At 46.3% G+C, this 27839-nt stretch overlaps 1 protein-coding gene across 7 annotated transcripts in view; it reads right to left on the reverse strand.

Moving 5' to 3' along the window:
• Positions 1 to 27839, reverse strand: part of pxb (putative Hedgehog signaling attenuator pxb) — a 227620-nt gene that overhangs the window by 146726 nt on the left and 53055 nt on the right. For 2 of the 7 annotated variants that reach the window (XM_069126039.1, XM_069126041.1), the window contains exon 1: positions 20469 to 20802. The exons of 4 other annotated variants lie outside the window; for them this stretch is intronic. The gene's annotated coding sequence lies outside the window, so the exon portion shown is untranslated. Of the gene's footprint in view, positions 1 to 20468; positions 20808 to 27839 lie in introns of those variants that run through there. One more of the 7 variants, XM_069126043.1, reaches the window with a different exon arrangement.

The following is a 27839-nucleotide window of genomic DNA, read 5'->3' on the forward strand; positions in this document are numbered from 1 at the left end:
CTATCGATATTCAGAGGTTTGACGAAGCCTTGAAAAAGTTTCGACTTGATGAATTTACGAGAAACGGATAATGCGTTGGTACGACCAAACTGCGACGATTTATAAACGTTACGTTCTGCTATATTTACACCGCCATTTGCCTCCAGTTGAGGCTCCGAATATCTCCGCATATAATATATTACGTCCAAAGTAATTTCGCGACTATGTACGTAATCCGGGTCAGCTGGTCGCTGGCCACCGTCTGGTGTAATTAATAATGGCTGTTGGCGTGACCGAGACCCGGCTATAACCACAGAACACGTCGGAAACGTTTACTATAGTTAGACGTTACTTAAGCTTCTTCCCTTTCACGAGAATTGCTCCTCGAATCGAGAGGACCTCATCGTCAGACCGCTGAGGAGCCGGCGCATACCTTTGTGCCGGCCACTCCAGCAACTTGATTCTTCCACTGTAACTTTCTCAAGCAGTTCACCACCTTCTTGGCTCGTAGACTTCCAAAATTGCGGAATTCACCCTTTCGTCTGCCCTTTCCGAGCTTCCGGCTTTCGGAATTGTTAAGGAACCGTTCTTCGTTCTCTCACTATACCGAGCCACGATCACTCGTCAGAATATTAAACTTCCAGCTTCCAATCCCTTTATTCGCTGCCTATAAGATATTCCAAGGATACCGAATCCAACGAAACCGGGATAGCCGCATCCCCCGGTGGCGGGAGTCATCGATAACTCCATATCGAATAAATACGCCGTGTCCCTTGATATTTCTTCGTGTATTCCTATGCGCGCCTACAGCCGTATGCTTACAGACAGTGCAGAGAGTAGACCAGCGAGTGTAACCGCGTACTACTTCGGGGTGGTGTTCGGTGAGTGTCTACGCCAGTGTGTGCAGTTTGCACGGTCGACGATGTGGCAAGTCTCAACGCAAGATACACGAGCTATAAGACGCTCCGTGGAGACTTGTACGTGGTCGGTGAGCTCGCGAGTATGTGCACGCTGGGATATACATGAGGAAGGCTCACGGACCATTTCCCAGGAAGCCGTGCTCGGGTTACGGAGCTACCTACGTCCCGTGCCGATGTTTCCGCATCTTCCGCTTTCCCTCCGGTCTCTCGCCAACACGAGAGACGAACGTTCCCCGTGCTCTCTTTTTTCGCATCACGCGACGATGGATAAACTTGCGCTTAATGCTTCGATCTTCGCCAAGATACCGTGCTGTTCGATGTAATTAACGTCAACGTTCGCACGACGCCGGCCGGATGAAAGTATTTGGCTCGCGATCAACGGTTTAAGCTGGATCCTGGTGTCAAAGGCTCGTGGAACGGGGCGAAGCTTCGGGAAACAGGTTATATATTGGCTTGGCCGGATAAATAAGCGAGAGGAGGATATTCACATCGCTTCCATCGTGATGAGCGCAGTTAGATGCACGTTAAACGAAGATAATTTCCTTAAATTCGCGGAGGTTAATGGCGACGTAACTGTTTTATGATCCTCCTCCGAGATTTAGGAGACTCGATTAAAACGCGATATCTCGCAGCGCTCGCGGAAATACATAGGATCGCGATAAAGTGGTTTACGTTCCTCGGGAGTAGACGCCCTTTGGTCGTTCACCGTCGTAAATGAACGACCAATTGGGGCCGATGTAAAACGTAACGCTTCGGCATGATCTCGAAACATCTCGAATCGATGGTTTCATTGCTTCCTTAATACCAGAACGAACGAACTTCGTAATTCTATTTTGAATCGTTGGCTAAGATACGATCGAAGTGAATGGCTTCTTTACTTTGCTACAGCGTTGCGACTATGCTCGTTCGTTTCTAGCAAGCGGCAACAGAGTTTCTCCGTAAATGGAAGGAAAATGGAGTAACTTATGGTTCACTGAATTCACACGTAATGGATTTAATTGGCATGAATGCTCGTGTCTTGCCACTTAGCGCGTAAGTGAACATCCGCGCGAACGTAAACCTAGGTAAACGCGCACTTTATACGTGCGAAAGACAGAGTCGCGCGGCGTACAATTATATGCGAATGTTTGTACACGGTGACGAAGGTAAATACGCTTTCGTGCGTGTATCTTACACTTCAAAGTTATAAGCGTGGCCTGTACGCTTTCTACAATCCTCTCTCCGACAGTCCATCGCTGAGCCATCGATCTTACCGAACGACCTCCCCGCCTACGAGTCTTCAAACGCGTTAAATTATCCCCTGATCGACGATCCTCGAGACAGCGAAATTAAATTTAGCTCCGGGACGAAGATCGACGGTTGTGATTCGGATGTCGCGAATAATTCCACGCTTCTAAAATTTAGCTTCAATTAATGTCGTCATCTTTTCAACGATAAGATTTTACCTACAGATGGCCGATACAAATGTCGATGATTGAAACCGGCCTTAATAGTTGCAATCACTTCGTTAAGGCGTTTTAAACGAATTATCCCTACTGTAGCACAGTGGCAACGCGAACGTCTCGTTTTTCAACGTTGCAACCAGATACGACTGCCGGAATTTGCCTGGCATTAACGAACACCGAAGCGCTTTTGGAGGCCAGGAATATCGTAAACGCGGAAGATAAAATTCAGTCGAACGAATCGCGGTGGCTGGATAAATCGATCGATCGGCGAGTAATCAGTCACGTTGCGGAATAATCTGCCTCGATCGGGCGATCGAGCGTTTGGACCTCCGACCTCTGTTGCTTCGTACGACAAGTTACTAGCCACGTATTACCGGAGTATCGGAAGATCGTAATATGCCTTTCGAGGTAAAACAAGCGGTTCAAATACTCGAACACGATCGGAGCGCCGTGAAACGAGCCGTGCTTCGACTTGTAGCCGCTTGTCTATTATGCGCCGCTACGATTTACAAGCAAAGACTCTCGAGAACGCCTCTCTGGATTCCAGCGCAGTCTTTAAGTCGCTTTCAGCGGGAAAAGAGAGAAATCGAAGTAGAAGAAGAGTCAAAGGATCGAGTTCGCGCGAGACAGAATGGAAGTGGCCGCGGCTCGATTTAAGCCGACACCGTGAAGAACATTCGAAAGCGAAAAAGAGGCAGAAGCAAAGGGTGAAAATTCAAGAGAAACGAGTTCCGCGAGAATTTTCCGCGAGAGTTCCGATATCTTTCGGTAGAGGCTGTTCGTCGCGAAACATCGTCGAGGAGCGTTATGCAGTCCGGTTATTTGGAAAACCTTACGAGTATAGAAAATGGAAGAGCTAAAACGAGGAGAGCAGGGAAAAAATATTCGAGTGTGCATGTTAATTCGAATTGGTATATGGATACTCGAGAAGGGTCCCCTAGAGCACCAAATACAAACGAAATAAAAGGGAGAAAAGAGGAAGAGGTAAAGAAGAAAGTCTATAAAGACGTTCGTCCAGGACCACTTGACTTCAGACAGCGTGGAACACCGGAACTCCGATTCCCAATCGTAAAAGCGGAGGATGCGAGGGTTAACCCATTCCGAGGGGAATCTATTCCGAGCCTACCGGAGCGAAAGAAGTAGGTACATTGGTAGGAATGAACAGAGGCAAGCAGAAGCAGAGGCAGCCGTGCCAGATGCCAAATTTTACGAGTTCTCCGGTTCCATCTCTCGGCGAAGCCACGATCCCTATCCGCGCTGGTCTCTCCTTCATCCTTCCTTTTCATTCTCTTTACCTCCTACCATTTACCGCGGTCAAGCGGAGTTTCACTCATAAATCCTAACGTAGTCTGGCCCTGTACGTCGCTAATCCCGATGCGTGCGATGCCAGGATGCCAGAAGAGCAGAGGGCGAGAGTCTGACTCTTGGCAGAGAGTCAAAAGCCTCCCCTGCTGGCCCACGACACCACCCCCACGCCATCACCCCTCAGGCTAGACAGCACGAGGACTCGGTTTCGCGCGCCAGGAAATCCTCGTCCCAGGAGCACCGAGGGTCATCTTTCACCAGGATTTATCACTAGGGCCGCGACACCGCACCGAAATTCCCATTCTCTTTCGTTGCGTGGCTCTCTTGAAAAATTTGTAACCATCGGGACATCCTGACTTTGCCTTCGTTGTTCCGTTACTCTCGAAACCAACCATTTAGATCTCACCGTCCCTTGGGAAAATCCGACATTATTTTCGAACATCTCCACGGCTACGGGAATTGTCAGCGCTCCGTGTAACAAGCACCAATTAAACGTCGGTACATCCAAGTTTTGTCGCTTTAATTCCATAGCAATTCATTTGTAAATCGGAGATTCTAGATTATTCGAAGGAGTCAGGAGTTGGTTGAAAGTTCTCGCGTTCGCTGTGATCGTACTTCACGCTAACAGACATCCACGAGAAAAGCTAGCACGTGTACGCTGTCAAACGCAGAACTGACAAGCCACCAACCACGTGTGGTAGGTGCACGTGACACGGTACAACGACAGGGGTCACGGTGCACGGTAACCAAGCTGCTTCTGTATCGCGGTCTGCTTCATAGTTGATATCCCGGTGACCACTGGCACCACCATGGCCGCAACCACCGATCGAAACTCGGGAGGTCAATGTTAATCCTGAATTAATTTTGCGAAAGGAGTTTCTCGTCCTCCTTGTTCCTCTTGCATCTTGATTGCCGCAGAGCTGTACTACATCGTGTATATCCGTAGCTCGTATAAAGTAATTATTTTGTAACTTCGATAATACGTTTTTGGCAGTAAAATCACTGGTCAAGAGCGTAGAGGTATGGACGCGTACGTTTATTTCGTCGAACGATAATCAAATTAGCAGAGAGATTTTAATTTTCCTTTCAGCGCTTGAATTTCGAACGGAATGAGTTTAGCTGGATTGGGTAGCGATCTAATCCATCAGGTTGATCGTATTTCCGTTCAGTGGTCCTGGACGTGTTGGCGTGCATTTTAATCGACGGAAATCGTTGCAGATCGAAAGGGAAATCGAAAATTGCCACGAAAATGGAAACGATAACTACGAGGACATTTTGTTTTTTATCGTATCGTGGCTTGGAGAGTTTGAGAGAGGATATCAATACCCAACACGTAGAATTTTCAACGCAAATCGCAGTAACGAGAGCCTATAAATATTGTTTCACTCGTGCAATTGTATTAACAATTATGTAATTGCAGTGTCAATTGCATCGGGAACGATTCTCAGCTCCGTTGGGAAGTTTTTAGTTCAATTTCATCCTATCATAAATGTGCTTTAATCATTGTACATGCTGTATCGTATGATCATTAAATGAATTAATAAAAGTATCGTGAAAGTAGGTCGGTTAGCTGTCAAACTTTGTACTTTCTAACATTTTAATCGGCGACTTAACAGAATTTTGAGAGGATAAGAGCTTGGAAGCATGGCCAGGATATGGTCTAGACCTTATCCAGGGTAGCAGAATGTCTCGTTAATACTCCAACATGTCTCGGTATATCGCACAGGCTACGTATGTCAGCCGAGTCGAGATGGTCAAAAATTTATCGACCGACGATGCGCCTTATCGAAGCGTCGTCGTCGTGTTCAACGTCGAAGAACGTTCCAATCGAATTCCTAACGAAGTAAATTTCCGTCGGCCGTACCGTCCAAACCACCGCGACAAGTACTTGTTCCAAGCCTCGCGAAACTTGAGTGGAAGCTAACGTGAAAGTCGAGCCACACAGTTCCCGGCGCTGAATTATCGATACAAGTTTAGCCGGTGGCAAAAGCATCGAGTTCCTGTTGGATGCCAACGGCATCCGTTCTCCACCTGGGAAGGTATAGCGGCTCGTTTAGGGGTGCTAGGACGATCGATCGTACGACAAAATAGCGGTCGAGGCAATCGGTCCGCTGACACACCTGACAGGTAATACCGGCTGACGAAACTTATTGCTAAGTCCGATCGAATTGTAAATCAAGTCTCGTACTGGGAAACGTCTCCATTAGATCGGAGCCAGCGGCGCCTTCCAAGACATCGAACGTCTCGGAGACGCCACGAGTTCGCGTGTCCCCGTGTTATACGCCAGCTCGAGCCGGTTCAACCCAATTCACGTTCGGGATCAAATCAAAACGCCAATCGAGGCTCGCGTTCCGTGCAAAGTCGGCACGTACGCGTCATCCTGCACGCCATCGCGATTTATATACCAAGGGGAATGCTTTCGCCTATTTTTTTTTTCATTCTACTACCCCATGCATCTCGACCATTTGATGCGTATTAAACTGTCGTCCGGCGAGGGTCGTGGTCGGATTGGCCATACCGTTCACCGCCGGAACGAGCCCGAACGAATTTGCCGTGATATGGCGTGCGGAACGCATCTTTCGCTCGGGAACAATGGGAAGGAATATAAAACAGGCCCGCGCTCCGTTATTACCGTTTCGAGACACGCTTTTCAAAAATTTCAACCCACGCTTCGCCGCTTTATATTCCTCCTTTGTTTCGCGTTACCGATTCCGCACGAACGGATGTTTCGGGGAGCGGAATATTTCCATCGATCGAGAACTCGGTTCGTAAATGACGAGAGAGCGTGATTGTTATCGAGGCGAGGCGGCAACTTCTGATAACAGGTAGCTAGCTGAAATCGTTGAGTTCGCAAAGGCGTCAGTGACATACAGCGCGCAAGTTACGAACAGCCGCGGACCGCAACACTTCGTACTTGCGCGATATTTCGCGGAAACTTGCCGGCCGAAATCCCGAGAGATCAGCGACGTTATTGTAATCGTCGCTTGGTGCAAATTAACGTAGCTCGAGCCCAACTTCGACGTAATCTAAACTTCGCCGACAACCTACTTCTCCGTTAATCCACTCGCTTGTAAGTTGGGTCGCGTCACTGCGCGCGCGAATGCGTGCTCGCTTTTCGTTGGGTTAAAATGGATTTTAGCTAATAGACGACCGTTCCTGACCGACTAGATGGAACAGTATCGTATAATCTAATGGAATCCGGTAGAAGGGACAGATCGAACCACCGCTTCCAACTCACGAACTAATAATAATTCAGGATAATTTCGATTATCGATAACCAGCTTGATACACACACCCTTCCCATTGCTTTGCATAAAGCCATCGTGTGTTTCAATCTGTCCTCGCCATTCCGCGCTCCCTTTCACACCGATAAACGAGCTCGTTTTCCATTTCCTCCTCCCGTTAACTTCCTTTTTCCTTCCTCCTCCTATCTTCCCATTATATAATATTGGCAAATATTTCCTGTCCCACCCTCTCTCATTCATTGTTCCTCTTTCTTGCTCGAACGATCATCGAGTTTTCGATCCAAATGAAATATCGTTTATTTTCACGCGTACGTCACGCATCTCTGCAATACAAAAGGAAACCAATCGCCAGGAAGCGACAGGGAACGCTCCACAATCCACTTATCCGACCGCTAAATTGTATCGTCAAACTTCCGGTAAGTTACGAGCGACCACTCAACGCGGTTTCAAGCGTAACTCTAGCGATTAAGCCGCGTAAACCAGCGAGTAACGCGTGCGCTGTGACAGTGACCTTTCTAAACGAGTTATCGTCGTTCGGTTTACGCGAGTTAAGCCAGTCGGTGAAAAGCCAGCGAGCGGCCGAAAGTACAAACAGCGAACGGAAGAGAAAAGACGCGAGGAGGTGGAGGAAAGTCGGAACTTTGGCGTAGAAGGGGGACGCCTAGGACGCTTTTCAAATATCCTCAGGTTCCCGCAGGTCCCACCGCCTCTCAGTTGTCCGGACTGTGATGTACTTGACGTACAGCTTGTCGGATGGACCGGTTCTCGGTGTCCCAAAGGATATGCGCGGTTGCACACAGTGTGCGGCTTCTAACTCTATTTCGCATGGTACGGCGTTTCGTAACTCGGCAAACAATGTTCGTTTGATTATCCGGAAGTTAAGTGCATTAACCATCAAAACAGAGCTGGTCAGGCCAAGAGACGGGAACAGTTGGAGCATACACGACACGAAAGTTGAATTTTCAGTCGTAGATAAATAGACGTTTCGCCATCGTGTTAAAGTTTTTGCCTCTACTCGAACGCCTTTTACGTCGGTTCGTAAACGTGGTTCGTGTGTTTATCGAGTAACCATCCTGCATCGTATCGTATCAGCGATTAAATTACAAGGGACATCGAGGAATTCCTAATGCCTGAAAGTGGACACCTATTTATCCAACGGCGGAAACAGGAGAGACGCGATTGCGCTGCGAGGCAACGGAGCGAGAGCGGCCAAGCTACGTACTGCTCTTAATTAACGGAAACAGCCGCGCAGAATAACCGAAGAACGAAGTGGAGCGTTCGAGATTATTCGAGCCCCTCTTCTCGTCATTCCTGGTGAACGCTCGCTCTTGTTTGTACGTCGGAGGAGCACGCAGCGGTTTGAGGATTCGGTAACGAGTTAAATACGCTCTGGTTACGTAGCCGATAATCGACCAACAAGATGCACTCGACTGCGTTCCCGCTTCGAGCTTCTGCGATTCCACGGAGCCTGTTGAGTTTCAGGCAAAGGGAATGCAACGCGTATATCGATTCGCAGGCTTATCCGTTATGCAAGCGCGATTTCTAGCTGCCGCGTGCTCGATTCTCCAACTACCACCGCCTCCTTCCATTCCTCACCTCATCTCGTTCCCACCGCTATCGAGTTCCTCCTCTTCAGGAGGAATGCATAATTTAAATGTCCCGCGTCCTAGTTTCCTCCTCCTTTTCGAGAGAATCGCTGATTGCTATGCTGGTCCTTCCCCGTGAATTACAGACACCCCTTAGTATTCATACTTTCCAACTGGCAGGCAGCGTCGCCTTCCGCGCCATCGGGGAGATAACTTTAAAAAGCTTCGCGTCGAATTGCGCATTGTTCGCCCGAGCGATCGATGATTCGCGAGAAATGAAAACTATCGCTGGATAAAACTGCAATTTATTTCCTGGTACAGTTTCCCAAGCGCCCCGAGTTGGATCCACCGTCTCTCTCGCTGATGAGATGCACGGTACGCAATTAAGTCGAAGAGGAATTCCCGACGCGCGTCCCTGCAACTAACGGCAGCACGATTTTCTTTGCCGGTAAATACTGTTCGCGATGCTACTCTCTCTTAACTCCGACTTCCAACGTTCCAACACCCCACACAATCGGGGTAACGATCGTTCTCTACGAATTGGCCCGGTGAGGCTGCTGGCAAGATTGTTGCATAATAACGAATTCACGGCTAAATGAATCGATTTAATTAACGAAATCACAAGACCGTTCGACGCGTTCGTTTCGTACGTGCCTCTCGAGGCGAGAGTTACTCCGATAACCCAGATACTAGTAACGTTACGTAACGACGAAAAATTATCCGACTTTTTAAAGCGACCCTTCCAGCGAAACGATTGAAAGCATTTCAGCAGCAAACGCGTTTATCCATTCTTCGAACTCGTTGCTGACAGCGTAGAACGAACGCGGTAAAAACGTAACGAGAGTTGCGACCAACGATAGTTATCGATGAATCGTTCCAGGACACCTTGCACACATGGGCCCCAGGAGGACAGCTTGGATTCTCCCTGGAACTACGGTCAACCGTAAAGTCAGTTAGGTAAGCCGCGCCTTTAACAATGGCAAGCCACGCGCCATATGCGGCCCCACATGCTGCGCGGTGTCGTCGTTCTGGCTTGCACTTTCAGCCCGCACGTACCCTACACCAAGTAGGGTTACGTTCCTCGAGGGTGCTGCTTTTTTTTTTGTACCATCCACTACCAAGGGTTGCGCGTATAACTAAGACCGTGGCAGTAGGTCACGTCGTTTGCCACGTGATTCATGACTTACCGTCGATGATCATCGATTACGTAATCGCCGTAATCGAGTCGTGTACGGCTTTTCTTCTTCGAAGGAACTCTTTCATCGCGACATGTTTCCAACTATATAGCAACTTTTCTATATCATTCGGACAACTAATCGGCCGGGAATCTTTTCCATTGGAACGAGTAATTCCGATACGGTTCGATAGTGGGTCATTGTGTTTGCCCTCCGACACGAGAAACGTCACGCAAAGAATACCATTGAGGACGCAACGACGTGCGCCGTGATAACGTCGTTTTCGGGACCTTTCCTTATCGAGCAACTATGGCGACGCATATTCATAAAGCGTGTATCTTGGCACGGGTTGGTGAATTTATGAACGGAAGGTCTCTCGTTGGAGATCGGTCGTCTAGATCGCGGTATCGGTCAAGGAACGGGCGTGCTTTTGGGTCCCCCTCGGCTCTAAAATATCACGCGCTAGCAGGAGGGTCGATGAATCGGGTAACACGGGTGTATGAATCTCCGCGACGAGACACGATGGGGGCGAAATCGCATTCGAACCAAGCTAAACCCAGCGATGTATTCATGGGCATAGAGGAGGACGCAGTAGGTGTGAGTGTACGGCAAAATGTCGCGGTGTCGGCTACTGTTAGAGAAACAGAGACAGCGTTCGAGAGTCGGAGGGGTGGGTGTTGCTGTTGTGTCGCAACCTTTATACACGACGATATCTCCCGCGCATGATAAATCTCCCGTCGCGGTTCAAGCCTCTATCGTATCGCCGTAGCTATTTTAATATTTTAAAGTTCTACCCTAAATGCGCAGTATATCAAAACTTCTACCATAAATTACCGACTCGTCTCTTTCCCCGGTCCCCTGTACCCCTTTCGCTCGTTCGTCCTTCCTTCTCTTCTATTCTCTTTGCCCTCTCGGCCACACACACGTTTCGCACTTGCCCTTTCGGTCTACACTCGGGAAAATTAACGGCCAGCGGCGTCGGTGACGTTCACCCGGCCGCTTCCGGACAAAATATTATCCGCGTAATGCGGAAACGCCGACCGCGTTCGGTCCCTTCATTGTTGCGCCCCACCGCGGCTTTTCAATTAATACGAGAGGATTCACCTCCCACTGTTTTATGTCCGCGATCAAACGCGAGATTCCATCGAGAAGCGCTACTCGATGGGCTTTTCTATCGGCGATTACCAACACACAGAGCAGCTACGCTGGAATGGGGTCAATTTTCAATGGTACTTTGGCACTTTCAGTGAATCTTATTTGATTAGCATCTGCGATAACAGCGACTGGTTTTCGTCACGCTGTTGATCGCTACACCTGATTTATTGTCCTCCTTTCGTCTCACTTGCCTTCCTCGTCAGGCCGCTGCTCATATCGAGCCGTGTGCTGCAATGCGCAATTAGGAACGATGCTACGGAGAAACGACGGTGGATACTGCAACGTTAATTAGGAAAGCCAACTTTAATTACTTCTTCGCTCGAATTCGAAGGAGTTCAGAGGAAGCGTCACTGTTTCGCTCTTCCGTCCCGCATTGATTGTCTTAACGATCAGTTTTGTTAGAACACAGTCGCGACACCTCCGGAGAGACGGAATAAATTGTCTGGCGAAAAATTGGCACACGAACGACTGCTCATCAAGTAAGCCGAGTGGGTAACGTGTAAGAAGTCGGTCCGAAAAATTGCCTGCTTGTCGGAGCAATCGTGAGTCACGGGTCGGGTTTTACGAGCGTTAAAATTAAGGGAACCTCGGGCCGCTTTCGTGCATACGAAATCACTTATCGCGGAGCACCGCCATAGAAAAAGACAGGGTAGGGGTTAGAGCGAGGTTGGCAAGGACGAAGAGCGGAAAGGGCCGTGGAAATGGAAGTCGGACGAGGCGATAGGTACCTGCTCTGCGTTATCTGAAGGGTGAGTATTAAAAGCGATAAAACAATACTCGAAGTTTCGGGCCGACAGCGTCCATTATTGCCGCCGAAACTTTGGTGTAACTGGAACTCTACGGATTGGGGCGAGGCCTAGCCTCTAGAGAGCAGCTCGAGATCTACGTTGAATTACGCCGTTCTCGAATCGCTCCCACTTTTATTGGGAACTTAATACCATCCTATTTACGCCGACAGAGGGATGGAGTGGGTGGAAATGGATGATCGATCCATCAGGTTACTCGGATCGCTAAGCATACACCAGTTTACGAACTCTGCCGGCGGCTCGAGAATCCCAGGCATACGAAACGAAGTCTGTACACCAGCGGCGTGTAATGGACGCGGTGAAATCGATTAGTCGCACGAGGGACGTACGACGGATCGTGCAGGGCGAGATACAAAGGTCTCGCGAAAATCAATCCTGACTTCTAATACAGTTGAAGTATGGTATCTACGGACCGAACAAAGCCACGACTCGCCAAGTATCGAAATAGGACCAAAAAGACCGTAATTTCGTAAACGTTGATGGGTGTTCGCGTTTCCCAAGAATGTACCAGTTAAGAAGTATAAAGGGAGTTATTATCTGTTGTTCTCTTCCATCCTGGAAGACTGAACAGAGAACCGAGACAGCAGACAGCGGCGTTCAATGGGAAGAAGAACCCTCTTCCGGCATCGACCTCGAAGGGGTCTGGCTTTTTGCGTATTCGAGTCGGAGGACGATGGCGAGGCCGTTAAAAGGGGGCAGAAACACCTTTTAATTCCCTCCGCTGAGACGCGCGTTATATTTTATCCGGGGGTGTTGTCGCTATCAATACCGACGGGGTTTCTTCTCTCTTCGCCTCGACCTTTACCCTCTTTACAATCAACCCTTATCTCACCCTCCACGTTTCCTTGCTCTCATTTCTTTTTTTTTCCTCTCTCCTCCCTCCCTCGTGCCTTTTCCACCTTCCCAACAGTCTATTTAATTTAAATAACTTTAAAAAGTCTTGCCACCCCCGCGGATATCAGATTTCCGTCGCACGCCGTTTCGTTTTCTCGTCTTTCGTTCTTCGTCGTACTCGTCCGGAGAATACGCGCAGGGGGCCGCGGTTTTATCCGGGTAGGCTCTGTCTCAGACTCTTTGTCTGCCTCCTCGTTGTCTGCTTTTCCGAGTTTCCTGTCTTTCAAGCTTACTCTCCTCGTTTCTCCGCCCTACCTAGACCTGCCGAGCTTTTATTCCCTTATTTTAATCTAAAATAATTCTACCAATAATAACTTTATCTCGGCAGCGCATCTTCTTTCGCGCTAATTCTCGCACGAAAGTAAGAGACGGGAAACACCCTGATCTCTCGGTAAAAATAATACCAAATTCATCGCGCTTTGTCGTGCGCGTTGCTTTAATATTCAATTCAAGGTGTCGCGATTCCAGTGTCCTTCTGGGAACCCATCGAAGACGTCCGTGAACGTAAAATTTTATGAAACGATACTGTGGAATGAAATTCTCGCCGTTTTGAATTCCGAACAAGACTATTCACGGCTACTAAAGCACAACTGTACCGTGAACGTTTGTTCACGTTGTGAATCGTTCTTCATTTAACTGTTCTTCTCGCTCGCGAATTCGGCTAATAAATAAGGGAGCTGGATGAAATTTGTTAAGGGCAAGGACCGGTCGATAGATCATCGAAATTGACCGTGCAAGAATGTGGCCGTTTCGCGAACGCAATATCGATCGTGGCCTCGGTATCTTGGTAATCGGCCTTGACGAGAAAGTTCATCGTGGAAACGACGGAAAGCACAAAGTACATCCGAGGAAAATTGCATTCCTTAGAGTTCCCTTCCTGACCCAGCCGAGAATCTGGTGAACGCCAGGCATCGTTGAAACGCTTTCTACACGCTTCGCTGCTCGCGCTTTTCCGCCAAGAGTCGAACTAACATTCGAGAGCGCCGTCGAGACCTTGGACTTTTCCTTGCGAAATTTCCGTCTTCGTTTTCTCGAGATACGCGGAAAAGATCTAATCAAAGGCGATTGCTTGCTTACGCTCTCTTTAATTAGTCAGTAGTTAGTCGCGAAACAAAAGAATTCACCAAGGACCTTGAATGCGTTTTTAATACGACGCCGCGATCGGTTTAGCTGGGAAACGAATTCTGGACAACGCAGGATCGAAGCAACTCGCGAATAGATAATGAACATTTGGCAAGTTTGCTCTGCTATTTCAACTATCCTTTTAATGGTTTCGCTTTGCTTCATCCTCTGTATTAAACGCGTTCAACGGCTATACGAATTACAAAGCGACTATCTTTTCCGCCCGCAAAAGCTCGAATGACACACGAGTCACTGGCATCGCGCCGGATACAGCGTTTATCGATCCTCGGGCTAATTGCTTTGTCGAAGAAGCGCCATAATATCGCGGAATTATTGCTAATAATATCGTTCGGCATTTTCGTCGACGAGATTTACGTGAACTCGATCGAATAAATCGTAAAGAGGAAAGAGATAAAAAAAAAGTGACCGCGTCGTGCAACTTGGTTTCGTAGAGAACGAGAGTTGCCAAGTGGAGGACGAACGAATTCTCTGCGGTTTCGAGTAGTCTCAAATCGTGTTATCTGTTTCGCGAGCGTTCGGTCGGTGATTCCTGTGGGAAAGTAACCGATCGAGTGTGGCGCCGGGTGATTTGTGCGTGCAACGACGTGCAACTGCAAGGTGAAAGTAACAGACAACTTCGGACGGTTCTACTAATAAACAGATCCAATGCAGATTCAGTTCGTTCCACCGTTTCGCAAACAACGCGTCCATTGGAACGTTGTTTTATCCTCTACTTTCTCGAATTTGCGAGCCCATCAGAGTTTCCTTCTTCTACGTGTAAAACAGCTTGTCGATTTCTGACGTTTGCCACTTGATCCTGCCTTTAATACGCGACGACGCAAACGAAGCGAATATTAAATTCGATATCAGCCACGAAACATGAAAAAGTCCACGGTCCAAGAACCGGATCTTCTCTTCCATTACAGGTCAGTGGAGGGTTCAAAGAACAACTTGGACTAGGTGTTTGAGACTTCGAACGGAAGAATCGATCAAACGCGGCCGTGGAACGAATAAAGCTGACGGCACGCTAAAGGCTGCCCTTGCCCTTTGCTCGGCATACTGAGAGAAACACCAAGGAGACAGATCCCTGTAATCTGCTACGGCAAAGGTCGATAAATAGAGGCTGCCAGTGTGAAAGTCGGATGATCGTGAAACTCGGCAGATAGAATATATAATCGAAGTCTGTAATTTGGAAGCTGTAATAACCTGACAATTTCGCGAGTTGTACGTTTATAAATATTTAACTTTTCTATAGGTACGAGTCGACGATCAGACGAACACGAGCATTAAAATGCTGCGACTGCTGTCTCAGTACGTGTAAGGGAAACTTTTCTAAAATTGAAATGGAAATGTTGTCAGAAGTTAGCGAGATAATGAAAAAGGTGTACGCAATGGAAGGCAACGTGTCGTAAAAGGGATAAACAGCGTGCTAGGCTATGAAAACGCGAAACTTGTCTCGATAGTAAACAATGAGAGTGCAGAAATTCGTGACGGAGTTTGATGAATCGAAAGAGGTAGACGGCCAGAGAGGGTGGAGAATGGGCAAGGATGAAGAGGTACAGCGGCAGTTAGCCTACTATCTAGCGTGTTTATGGTAATTCGGGCCATCCCGTTGACCCAGGAGTAGCATGCATATACATCAGCCTCCCTCTTTGACGCCGATCTATCCAGTCACTCTCCGGCAACCAGACCCTCTTGCACCCTCTCTATTCTCTCTGGAGACCAAACAGTGCCTGGCACGCCCATGTCTACCTCGTGCAACCTTCACCCTTCTCTTCCTTCTCACCGTATCGCAGCCTGACTCTCTCACCCGTTGCCACCCTCTCTTCCTCTCTCGTTCTCTTTCAAATTCGCTAGCGTGCAGCACTCTTTCGATTCCCTGTACCACTCCTTCCCTTCGTTCTGCCGAATGCGACACGAAGAGCCACGCAATTTGGTTGGCGGCCAATATTTCCATTGGCTGGACAAAGACCTCTCGGAATAAAGAGGGCTACGCTGGAAAATTTTTCTGAGACTTCAACGTTTCCGCGAGGGAGGAGATAGCGAAGAAGGACAAAGAAGGGCGAAGAAGGGCGAAGAAGCAAGGATTTTTTCGACGTGAGCTCGGACTATGTCACCGGAAAAGGTTGGGGAAATTTTCGGTGGTCCATTGGAGTTATTGGCAGAAAGCAAAACTCGAGGAAATCGTTCACATAATGGCGAGGGGTCGACGATCGATGAAAGTTCAAGAGCGTTTCCGGAAAGAGCGCTTCTCATTGGGAAGTCATGGTCTTTATGGATGAATACGAAATGCCGAGCATTTTCTTGCTCGAAAGATGTGACCACACCCTCCTATTCAAATGAATCCACGGCGAATTCGAAGCCGAGGCGAAGCTGAAACGGCTAGAGGAAACGATTCTGACGTTCGTTTTGCCAGCAGGTTTATCGATGCGTTATTTCGCAAATGGCGAGCCATTTGTCGTGTCCCGTTCGGACCTCGTCGCCACGTTATATCACGCATGGCTTCGGCCAGCTATTCAATTCGCATGTTTCCCCTTTTTCGTTGCCATTCCGCACGCGTTTCCTCTTTAACGCACGCTTTTTCCGATTGCACAAGCTTACGCCGCGATTCTATGCGGTGAATTGCATCCGTGAAACGTGCGGCGGTTGCTACGTGTATAATGTCGTGAAATTTATGCTCATTTTCAGGATCGTCGAATCGTACGCGTTATCCATTAATTTTCATTGAAACAAAAGTACAAAAAAATTCACCGCTGCAACGCACTGACGATGAATCGGCTATGAAATTCCATTATCGCGAAATGTTTGTTAAACGATTTCGACCGTCAAAAGTTTTGTTCTCGGCATAACGTACACGTCCATTTCATTCGCTCCTCTTTGTATGCTCCAACATTTATGCGTGTTTCTCGATGTAGAAATTTACACCTCTCACTTTTAACACACTCTTGGGCGCGTGCTGGCATTAGCCATGAAAATTTGTTATACCATCAACTACATCTGGCCATTCTGTATTTTATTATCCGTTTTATTACCTTTGAATAGAGAGAGAGTCGCACGAAATACTCGGCGTTCTTCGTCTTGACGCATTTGAATGATCAATTTTGCATGCGTTGTAGTTCTACCAATCTTTGTCTCGTAGCGTTTATTTTATTCCTGCCGAGCGATGGATTTTCACGCGGAGCAAACCTCAGCCTCGTAGACAAAATTTCAAACACCAAATTTGCAACGATAAATTATTCAAAATCTAAGCGCCGTGTTTGATAGGTAGTTGCGAAAACTTGAAAGTATCGCCGGGAACACGTTCGCTTAAAAATACACACTCTTAGCTGTGAAAGCCAGAACAAGCGCTACAGATACGAGTGCACAAATTTTTCAGGTTGCCAGCAAACTGTGGCGCAATGGAAGAGACCGCGAAACGCGGTAGAGGATGAGGTAGCAGAAATTGGTTGGCCAGAAAGCGCTTTAGCAAAGTAGGTGATGTCAGAGGTTACGTAGCTAAAGTTTTCGAGCGCGGACACGATGTAAGCTACTTTACAGCGGCCGTAGTGCAGAAATTGCAAAGAGAACGGCGCGTAAGCTCGTTCGTCACGCGTACGAAACAGTCGTTCTCGTTAACGAGAAAATTAGCTGCCTGCGACCTTTTATCAAGAACGTTGTGCGCCTTGAGCGAAAGGAGACGCAGTACTTTTGTACTGTAGTTCGCTTGTAGTAAGTGTGAAATAAGACGAGCAACTTTGATTCCTACTCGCGAAATTCGCGTCAGCAATGGCGAAATCGCGTGTATTTTAGCTTGGTTCGCGAGCTCCACGCGAAGAACGATAGCAGCTTTATCCGGATTCTCGAGCGCTGCGAATGGAGCTGAAAACGAACTTGCAAAAACAAAGATTCCTTTGCAGATGGATTAAGCTTTTTGCTGGCACGCGAGGATCTAATGCGGAGAATGCAACGCTCGAGAAACGTCAAAGAGAATCCAGAGTTAAACCGCAACGCAGGAAACCGTGAAATGGTAAGAGCAATTGTGTTAGAAGAGATGTCGGACGGTGATCTAACGTCACGCGTGAATTTGTTGGAGCCGCTTGTCGCAACGCTTTATCCGGATAAGCTGATTGGAGGACAGTACGAAGGTGCGTCCACCTCCGGATTGGACGGACATTATCAAGATTGACCAGCGCAACAACAAAGAGCCACATCTTCATTCACGAAACACGAGGTCGAAAATAAATTAACACGATGCAACGTCCAAGATTTCGACGAGTCTTTTGCCTCGACGAGGTACAACAAACAATTATACGACAGCTTCCTGAATAATTCATCGTCCTGATAATCACGTTTAAGAGCGTGAAGGCTGTGCTCGCGCGCGTTGACGAGTCGCGAGTGGCAGCTGGGCATCACGCGGTTCCTCTTCTTGCATAATTGCGTGGCTGTAAAATTCACGTCTGTCCATGAGGCACTTGACAGGTGAAAAAGCGACCTGGCTCTGTCAAGACCTTAACCACTTCCGTGCACGCGCCACGCCGCGTCGGTTTTAATTGCACCCTCAACCGGCGACCAAGTTGCAAAAAGAAAAAAAGAAATCAGCGGTGGTTTGGCCCTCGCGCCAATTGGCAAACAGGGACCGAAGAATATTCAGGGGAAAAATGCGTTAGTCGCGAGACCGAGTTTTGGATGAAAGGGAGAGCAAGAGAAAGAGGAAGTGAGAGACGGGCAAAGGTCGCGGTCGGTGGTGGTGGTGACCGAGGTCGAGCCAAAATGCAAAGCCGGTAATCTGATTTGGCGGCTCGCAGAAGGCAGTGTAGCCTTCAGCCCAGTAGCTTTAGCCCGATGGTATGCGGATTCCCGTCAATTATACATTATAAACAGTCATAAATATGCAAATTCTACGACGGCGCGAGACCAGGGGTGCGTTATGTTCGCGTGCGTGAGCGAAAGCACGGTTGCGCGATTCCGAACCTGCGAGCATCTCCCACGCGGATTTGCACCTTCCCCTTACGACAGACAAACGCAATCTCCAGCCATTTTACGGCGCAATTGCGCAAGGGATTAATTTTCCACGCTTCGCTTTAGTCTGACTTTAATGTCCTTCGATTTCACCAAGCTCCTCCGCCTTTTCTAATCAAAAACATTTTATCGTTAGGTTTTTCATCTTAGATCTCAAATGGAAGTAAATTTGAGTTTCATTATGTTTCATTAACCTTTGTATACATTATATGTAAGTGTAATTTTTAAATTTAATCAATCTTCGATACAAGAAGGTTGCGGAAAATTGATATTTCAAGCACTTTACAGTAATAACGTTTTAGCGATTATACGTAATATATAACGTTATAAGATGCCTTTAGCCAATTATTAAGACCATCCAGGTAATCTCTAAATGTTACACGTCTGCGGACATATTCACTTTCTCGCTTCCCGGAGCAATTACATACATACAAGGCATATTATAGTTGCGCAGGGTAATTGCTAGCATCCCTTAGATATCCAGGTAATTTCTAAACATCGAATCGAACGTTGGGAAATTACCGTTTTGAAAAAAATGTATTCCGAATTATACTACGATTATAGACTTCATTTGCACGATATGAATACAATCAGAACGTATGGAAATTTTATACGTTTTTAAGATTGACCATCGATATTTTTTGAAATATCGTGAACAAATTTCATACAGTGGTTCGTTGCAAATTAAAAAATCAAATAATCCAATAACAGAAACGTGAGCGAGTTTTATGGAATTTTTTTTTTTTTTTTTTTTGGGTCATAAAATATAGTTGGTCGTAATTTCGCATTTATACGTTATACATACGGGTCATAGAGCTATCATGAACGAAACATTTTCATGCAAATCAGCCCCCTTCGGTATTCACCCTATGGCTTTTCTTACGAGCACAGAAATTTCATGACGGACGGTCGTTAGCTAGCGAAAACAATTTCTACGTACGATAAAACGTATCGACGCGGAATCATGGGAATTCATGACCAGTTCCAGTCAGTTTACCGATTCAAGATCAATGCATTGGCGCAGGCTGTGTTGCACGTTGCGGCCCATTGCACCGAATGCAGTTCGTGCTGATGTACACGAACACGAGTTTGCAGTGGATAATGCGAAACACTCGAATTACATGCCACGAATGGATCCATTACCCGCGCTCGTTTTCGTGTACATCGAACAGAGGATGAAAGTCTAGTGGCAGATATCACGACTATCACGCAATCGTTGACTTCCCACCTAGTATTTACCGTCGGAATTACGCTCAATGGAATACCGCCATTACTTTTATCGGATACACAGTCGGTGTTACGTATATGTATATACATATGCACGTAATTTGTATTTTTCATGCTAATTCTTTACTCGAGAGTCAAACTGACTCAAGACTGTTTCTTGCGAGAAATTAAACGATATATATACGCTATCGTAGTATTGTATAATTATGGCGAAATAGATTTCACATCGGGTACAGGGGAAGTGGAATATAGCAATCCTGAACTTTCATATCAACTCCATCTCTCTCTTCAGCCCCTTCCCTTTACTCCCGTTCCTCTTGCAGATGGAAATTAATTAATACAACTTAATGAAAACGGATAAATATCGAACTGTTTCCAGAGAGCCATTTCCCAGGCAAGGTAAACAAGTAAATGAGAAACGTACAATTATGTACGATAAAAAGTCATGTTTATTTTAACGTGCAATTGTGCACACGAAGTCTAATTATGGGTTTATAGGTCAGATATAGAATTGAATCGTGAGATAAAAGCAGCTACGTTCGAAAACGAACATGACGCCATATGCATCATGGTGGCACAAAAGCTGCGAACAATAAAATCACAAAACTCACCGTAATGTTGATGTTTATTCATTTCCTACGCCACTACGCCGTCCATGGAATGCTTTCCATCCGCCTCGTTTGTCGTGGTCACTGTTATTTATATGTCGCACATACTTATTTCCCATCTATTAAATTAATTACGCGATTACGCTGGTAGAAAGTGCGAAACTATTATCGAACTAAACGACGAATCGTTATTTTTTAGGTCGAGAGATGGCGTGAATTACGACTCGAAGGGCTTCGAGTCGACTTTCGCGACTCTTACTTCCACCACGGTTTCCAGTGAAATCGTGCACGATTGACGCGCGCTCGTGTAGCGAAGCTTAAGTTTAATTGAGACGTCGAAGTATGTTTACGCGATCCGTATGTTAGAATACCGTGTCCCGTGCAGCCGAACTGTGAAACATTAGATAGTGTGCGTGTATATAAACGAACGTGGTTGAACGGTTGTGTGAGCACGCAGCGGCATAAATGTATTTACGATCCATCGTAACCTTTGTGAGCAGTTGGATACAACATGGATGGAACGGAAAACACGAGTTCCTGCGTTCTCGCATTGCTACCAACTCTCTTCTACGGATCGCAGGTGCGTCGCATGCGTACTCCCATGTAGATACACAGTTACGTACAATATAATACAGTGTTTGATGATCACTTTGTAATTGTTCGTGGTATCGTGTAATACTGTAATGCATCGTGATTTCGAGACGTCTGTTTTATTGAGATGAGTACGGAATAATTATATACAGTATTATGCGATGCGATTGTGTATTGTACGTCAAATATACATAGCACAAAAGAACAATACGATTTAATGGCGCCGCGACAATGGCGACAAATCCGAGAGATATGTATTTAGAAACAACGTTGTAGAGTTATTTGAATACAGGAACGATGAAATTGTCTTTGATTCATTACAAATTGTTCTTCTTGGTTATACATATTTGCAAACATATAACCTAGCTTATCAGAAGCAAACACCTGAACAATGTGGTCCGAACGTGAGTCTTAACCTATCACTGATAGCGTATGATGTAGCTCGCTCGATATTTTGCTTCTTTGTGTACCTTTACTCGGTGTTATGCTATCATATTTCTTTCCTTCCGAGATACGGATACATAAATTCGATCGGAAAATTGGTATGCCAAGGCTGAATGTTAAAACACACGGTGTACTACGTTTTGGAAATCGTTTCTACTCGAAGAAATTTCTCATCGATCGTGTTCGCTATGCTCGATTAATTTCGACAGGTGTCAGATCTCCGGCGTGCCGACTGACAGATATCAAAATAGTCGAAATACGGCCTGTAACGTATCTATCGTTGTCAGTGACGTGACATCGGTCGTTCATATCCGGCGTCAAACTGCGTGGAATACCCCGAAGGTATCGGACTGGATTCAGGATATTGAGTCCACTAATAACGCGGCCCCTCGAAAACCCTTTGGTCATCATTCCCTTGACTTAAATACACGATAAAAAAAAAAAAAAAAAAAAATTCGCCACTAGTCCGGCAGCGTACGATACAAAATTGCGACAACTGGAACGAAGCCAATGTAACCATTTCTCCTCCTTTGATACACACCGTGCATGTACGTACGTATATGTAGCTACATCGCACCGATTGAAAATCAGCAAAGAGAGAAGCCGCACCTTTAAGGGCAATTATCGTAATTATCCACAGACGAGATCTTTCTAAGCGTCATAATCTCTAGAAATTAGCTTGCTCTGTATTCTGGATGAATCATCGTCTCTGAGAGGCGTATGACACGCGTGCAAATCACGATGTTCCACGATTTTCCGCCGCACTGGACTTCTCTATTTCCATCCTCGATATCTCCGGTCATGTTACATGCATTCTCGTGGTGCTTCTCTCTAATGTAAGAGAGACGTTGCATAGCATGCGTGCGGACGAGCTAAGCGGATTACTCTCTCTCTCTCTCTCTCTTTCGATGTGTTTCTCTCAGGATCTCTCCGTCCTTCCTCAAGCGCTGCCCCCGTTCCTCCAACAGACTCGTGGGAAACAAGGCGGTACGACACGTCACGGGACCCCTTGGTGTGCGTGTCAAATGCGTGTACAACGTCGTTCACGCACCGTTGTTGATCGCCCCCGATGCAGGCCAATTTCGCTGCTTGGCTTCGTCCTGATCGGCTGCCTGCCGTCGATGTCGATTAAATCGCTCTCGGACTCGATTCCGTGGAAACCTGAATTTGAGTGTCGAATAACGTCACTGAAGGTGATGTTCCTACGTAGATAGACTCGATAAAATCGTACCAGCGAATGGTCGTGTTTCCATCGATCTAAATACACAACGATTCATCTGTACGTATGTAAACGAATTTACACGATCCTTTGTCAGTACTAAAAAAAAAAGGACGATTCAATTTACGGAGCGTAAATAAAATCAGGAAATCTAGCGCGGAATAGTTTTACGATCGAAAACCGATGTAAGAGCCTCCAGGCAACGGGAGATTGTACGGTGGATAGATAGGACCTGGCTGACTTTTATAGGCCACCGCGAGGTGTTGGTCGATAAGCAATTCATTTCACAAAACTCCGTTTATTCTCTTTTTTCCCTTCCCTTGCCGAATTTTCCTTTTCTTACCGCTTCGCGTTCACGCTCGGAGGATTACATCGCGATTGAGATTGTAGGAGAAGTTACCGTTGTAGATAGCGCGAATCGGCGGAGTATGCCACGATGGAAAGCACTATTCCTGCTAAGTCGATTGCTGTAAGGAGCATTGCGAACAGCTCGAAATGCGTCGGTTCTGCGGCGTCCTTTGTGAATGTAATCTCGTGTCGCGTGCATGTACGAATATGAATACAGGCATATGTAGGTGGCGTATACATTAGGGTATTAACCTAGCCACACCTAGCCATCCCGTTGTAAGACGTTTCCTTAATTAAAGCCATCGATTCGCCGACTGACTAAACTCGGCTCTGGCCCGAAGAAACTCCAAGGATTTCCGAAGGCTTTCGTTTTAACAGAACTCAATGTTGCTCTGATAATATTTCCGTCTGTGTACAGGGGCATCGTATAGGAAAGGCGACGGTGTTAAGTCACGCTCGTTAAGTATGCTTTTTAACGTCGGGAAGAAAGTCGTTGGTAATGGCGGATAATGACACGCGTTTGCACGACTCGAAGCGAAAAGTAACGAGGGGCTGTTACGCGAAACAAATGGCGCTCAAAGTTCGTCTCTGTCGTATACTAATTAATGCCGAAAACTCTAATAAGCAAGGCTCGTTTGCTCGGTCGAAATATCTTAATGAAACCCTCGGGACTTAGCGAGTTTCTTGCCGCGTCCGAGAGAGTATTTCCAGCCACTTGCTCAAGTTCACTGGAATATTAATTTACAGCCCCTGCGGATACACGTAGACGTTTTTAATCGCCGCCGATATTATTATGCAGATTAGCTCGGGTGTTGCAAAGAAATGACATCGTTCGGTAAAAGCGGTTTAAACTGCCACTTAATCTCCTGATTCGAATTTCGTTTCTTTCGTGAATTTTTTTTCTATTCATCCACCGATTATTTACGAAAAACCGTTAGCTGGTTGGTAGGTACGAAGGTAGAACGATCGTAGAGGGTCGAAAATCGGGATTTTTAAACGACAGGCTTAGAACTAGAGTTCGCTAGATTTTGTCCGGGTACTTAGCTCGCCGGAATGCCACGCACAGAGAATGAGGAATGAGACTAAAATATATCTTACTCGCGGCGACTGGCGGTTCAAGTGCTTCAAAGTATGCCATTAGGGCGACTTCTGCAGCTAATAACCATGACGTGGCTCTCTTTACGGTATTAGCATCAATTAATTTCATCGACAAGTTTCCTGATAATATCGATCGAGAAACTTCGCACATGCGGTAAACTTGCTCGGTTACGGTAAGTACATGCCACGAGTGCTTATAGGTCTTTTGCATTCGCAATCGAAAGTTATTAGGTCGAATATACTGTAGAAGCGTCGTTTCGTCGGAGCAGTTCTCCTGCTTGATAAGGTATTCCTGACGTTTAAGAGGAAGCGTTCCCCGTCATTGAAATTACATTTCGAATCGAGTTTCCCGACGTTTACGTACATAGGTGTATTCTTCAGAGGTACAAGTGAATCGCAAAGCAGCGCCGAACGAAACAGATAATTTGTATCAAATATTGTTGACAATTGTGCATCTTAATCGCCGAAATAAATGTATAGGAATACTTAGATTACACTTACAATTGATATCAAAATAGTTTCAGACTTGTTTAATATGTGATTTACAAGATCTTCGTCGATACACATTTGCACGCGTCTCAGCACTTTCTTTGCCTCATCATTTTCCATACCACACTACCAACGGAACAGTTGTATTCATCTGTTTTATGAGACGCTGTGCACGTACGCGCTCCAACACACTCATACTCATATATGTGCGTTACTACTACGCGGCTAATCTAGTGTAATACACAAAACTACACATATCTGAATAAATATAACTTGAAATATTTTTCGCTATCAAGCGCTATCAAATATAGCGTTGATCCGACAGAAAATTTCGTTGCGTTGTCGCGTCGAATTCTTTTACCCCAGAAAACGGTGATGATCTATTCTGGACGTTGTAACGGCAATTATTAACGGTCGTAAGTAACGCCAAGTCAACGGGGTGACTTAAATTAGATCGCGAAATAGATCGCGAGCGTATAGAGCATTCGTGCTGCTCCTACCAGGCGAATAACCTTTGATAAATTTGACGCAAACGCTTAAACGGTGGCGCTAAAAGGGTAAAGATCCACGCGGGATGCACCCCTTGAAATTGGATCAAAGCGATGTCTTCGTAAATTACTCAACTCGATAGATTTAAATGGTCCTTTGGTTACAAGCGAAGGCACACCGATCTCGATCACCTTATTTTCGCAGTCTGGCGCCAGGCGACGAGTCAAGGTTATATCAACAGGGAAGAGGGAAAGGGTTCGGATCTTTACTTACCGCCGTTCTAGGATATCCGGGCCAATGGATCGGGACATGTCCCTGGGATTTGCGGATTAAGCCGACCAACGACCAAGGAAGGGCGTTATGTCTGCGTCTGGCTTAACCACCGGGATAGATAACGTTGCCGAAAGATATACGGAGCCGGATAGTTATGGCCTCACATTTTATTTCAACCTCGCCTTCGTCTTTCCTTCGATTTTCTCTGCGGCTCTATTCTTATCACTCCGAAGGCTATCGAGCTCGTCCTGCAGTCCTGGCAAACTTTTCAAAAGGCCACACGAGGCTAAGCGATTAATCTCGCGATTAATCTTGAATCGTTAGAATCTCTAGTTTCCTTTTAAGGTATCGTTACATTGGTATCGATCGTAAATGGTACAGCTTTTCATTTCAAGAGCTTGATTCGAGAGCGAGAGAGTATTATTTACCGTGATCGTAATACCTTATAAAATCTCTGCGGTGTCATAAGTATTCAGATTGTAGAGTCAGTGTGGCACTTGAAATTCTAAATTCGTCATCGGCCCAGATTTCGTTTGTCGTCGGAGCCGTGGTTCAAACGGGATCGACCCTTAAATCGAATTGCAGGAACTCGCTGAGGCGTGATGAAAGAAGTTCGAGGTTTCTTCGTTCCGGCTCGAAGCGTTGCGAGCTTCCGCTCGAACGGTGGATAGACCGGCTTGTTACACTGATTTACTTATGGGACAAGTACTTGGTTCGTTACCTGCCCTCGAGATTCTATAATATTATGAGGAAGTCGATCGTGTGCATGTAGCCGCGTACTTCTTTGCCGAAGTTTGCGGCACCGTGAAGGATTTCGCGTCGACTGTATTCAGCCTGTGTTAAGAAACGGGCAAGGGAGGGGCAGGAAGAAATGACGAAAGGACGAGAACGTATCGATAAATTGTAACGTCAAATTTATTTTATCGACGACTCGTTATCGCTGCGAATTCGATATACCTTTTGCCTCTCGAGAACCGATATGGCTTTTCCACAGAAATTCTATTTTCTAAGAAGCAAGCGATTCTTCTTATTCTCGCGACGCGACCTACTTTTCCAATGATATTTAACGACTCGAGATCGAGAAACGGTGTAACTCCATTTCTCAGATTTCCGTTTGTCGATAGGGAGAAACTTGCCAGGTGTTTATACTTTTCACTGTCGAATATTATGAAAAATCTGCGCAATTTTATTGATGACGGACGTCGACGCGGCGTAAAAGGATTAAGTGGAAATTCTCGATCGCTGTTTCATCGACAATGTAAACGCGATCCGTGTTCCACGAAACGCGTCGTTCTTTGCCGTGCAACTTTCTTTCGCGAAACGTCAATTCACCTGGGGTGGTCTGCGAACGAACAAAAAGACCATTCGAACGCAGGGTAAGGAGCCAAAGTATGGCGGATATTACAGAAACATAAATTTGAAAGCAACCATCGACCGCATAGTTTCTGGCTCGTTGCCAATCTGCTTCTTATAAGTCGCAATACGTATGAGCTTTTACATGGCGTGCGTGCTCAGTCAACGGTTAACGATGTGTCAAAACTATTTTTGTTTCTCGTATACGCGATACATTTATGACGAGGCGTTCATTCCCGATTTCTATTGCAGTCACAAAATCACAAAATATACACCTTGTTATCGTTGGTGCGATCTAAAGGTTTCTGGATCAGAACGAAGCTGTAGAAATGCAAGAGAATCACATTTTATCACTTTCGAGTATAGGTCTATCAACGGTTTTATGTGTTCGTAGCCGGTGAGGATCCTCAAAGGCTTTTATAATTATTTCGTTAAACTGGCAAAATAACGATTCGCTGCTCCCAAGCGTCCAGATTGTGGCACAAAGTGGAGAAAACAGCCGTGTCGCGGGTCACTCACTGGTATTTAATTCGTGTCAACATACTCCCCTAAAGGGACCAATGGTTTCGTTTGAAGGGAAAGAAGGTAGAATTAATGTATCCACCGGTTGGTTAACAATACCTGTGCTTCCCCTAAATCTGTGAACTCGGTTTCTTCAACCGTATCATTCCGCGAATGTACTTCGTGATTCACAAACCCCTCTGGCTATCAGCAAGTGTATTATTGCGACAAACCGTGCAATGTCAACGCGATTAGAGAAGCTTTTATCGGATCTATTCGTACCTCTCTCAACGTTAACTGCACGAGTATTGGAACACGAGCATTGAAAATTGAAAGCAACCGTAAGAATGTCACGGTCTGACGTTTACGGGTTATTCAGTATCGCGCAAATGCGAACGCGAAGATGTATACCGAGGACTTTTAAGGTTACACCAGCGTGTAAACTCTTTAAGCGTCACGTTAAAGTAGTCAAGTGGCGAGACGAAATTGCCAAGCGTTAATGTCCAAGATTCAAGAGTCTGGGTGCTCGACCGAAGAGAAACACGGGAGATCGAGCCTCGTGACGGGTT

Source organism: Bombus flavifrons, chromosome 13 (assembly GCF_040668555.2).
Source record: "Bombus flavifrons isolate JBK064 chromosome 13, iyBomFlav1_principal, whole genome shotgun sequence".
NCBI classification, from domain to species: Eukaryota; Metazoa; Arthropoda; class Insecta; order Hymenoptera; family Apidae; genus Bombus; species Bombus flavifrons.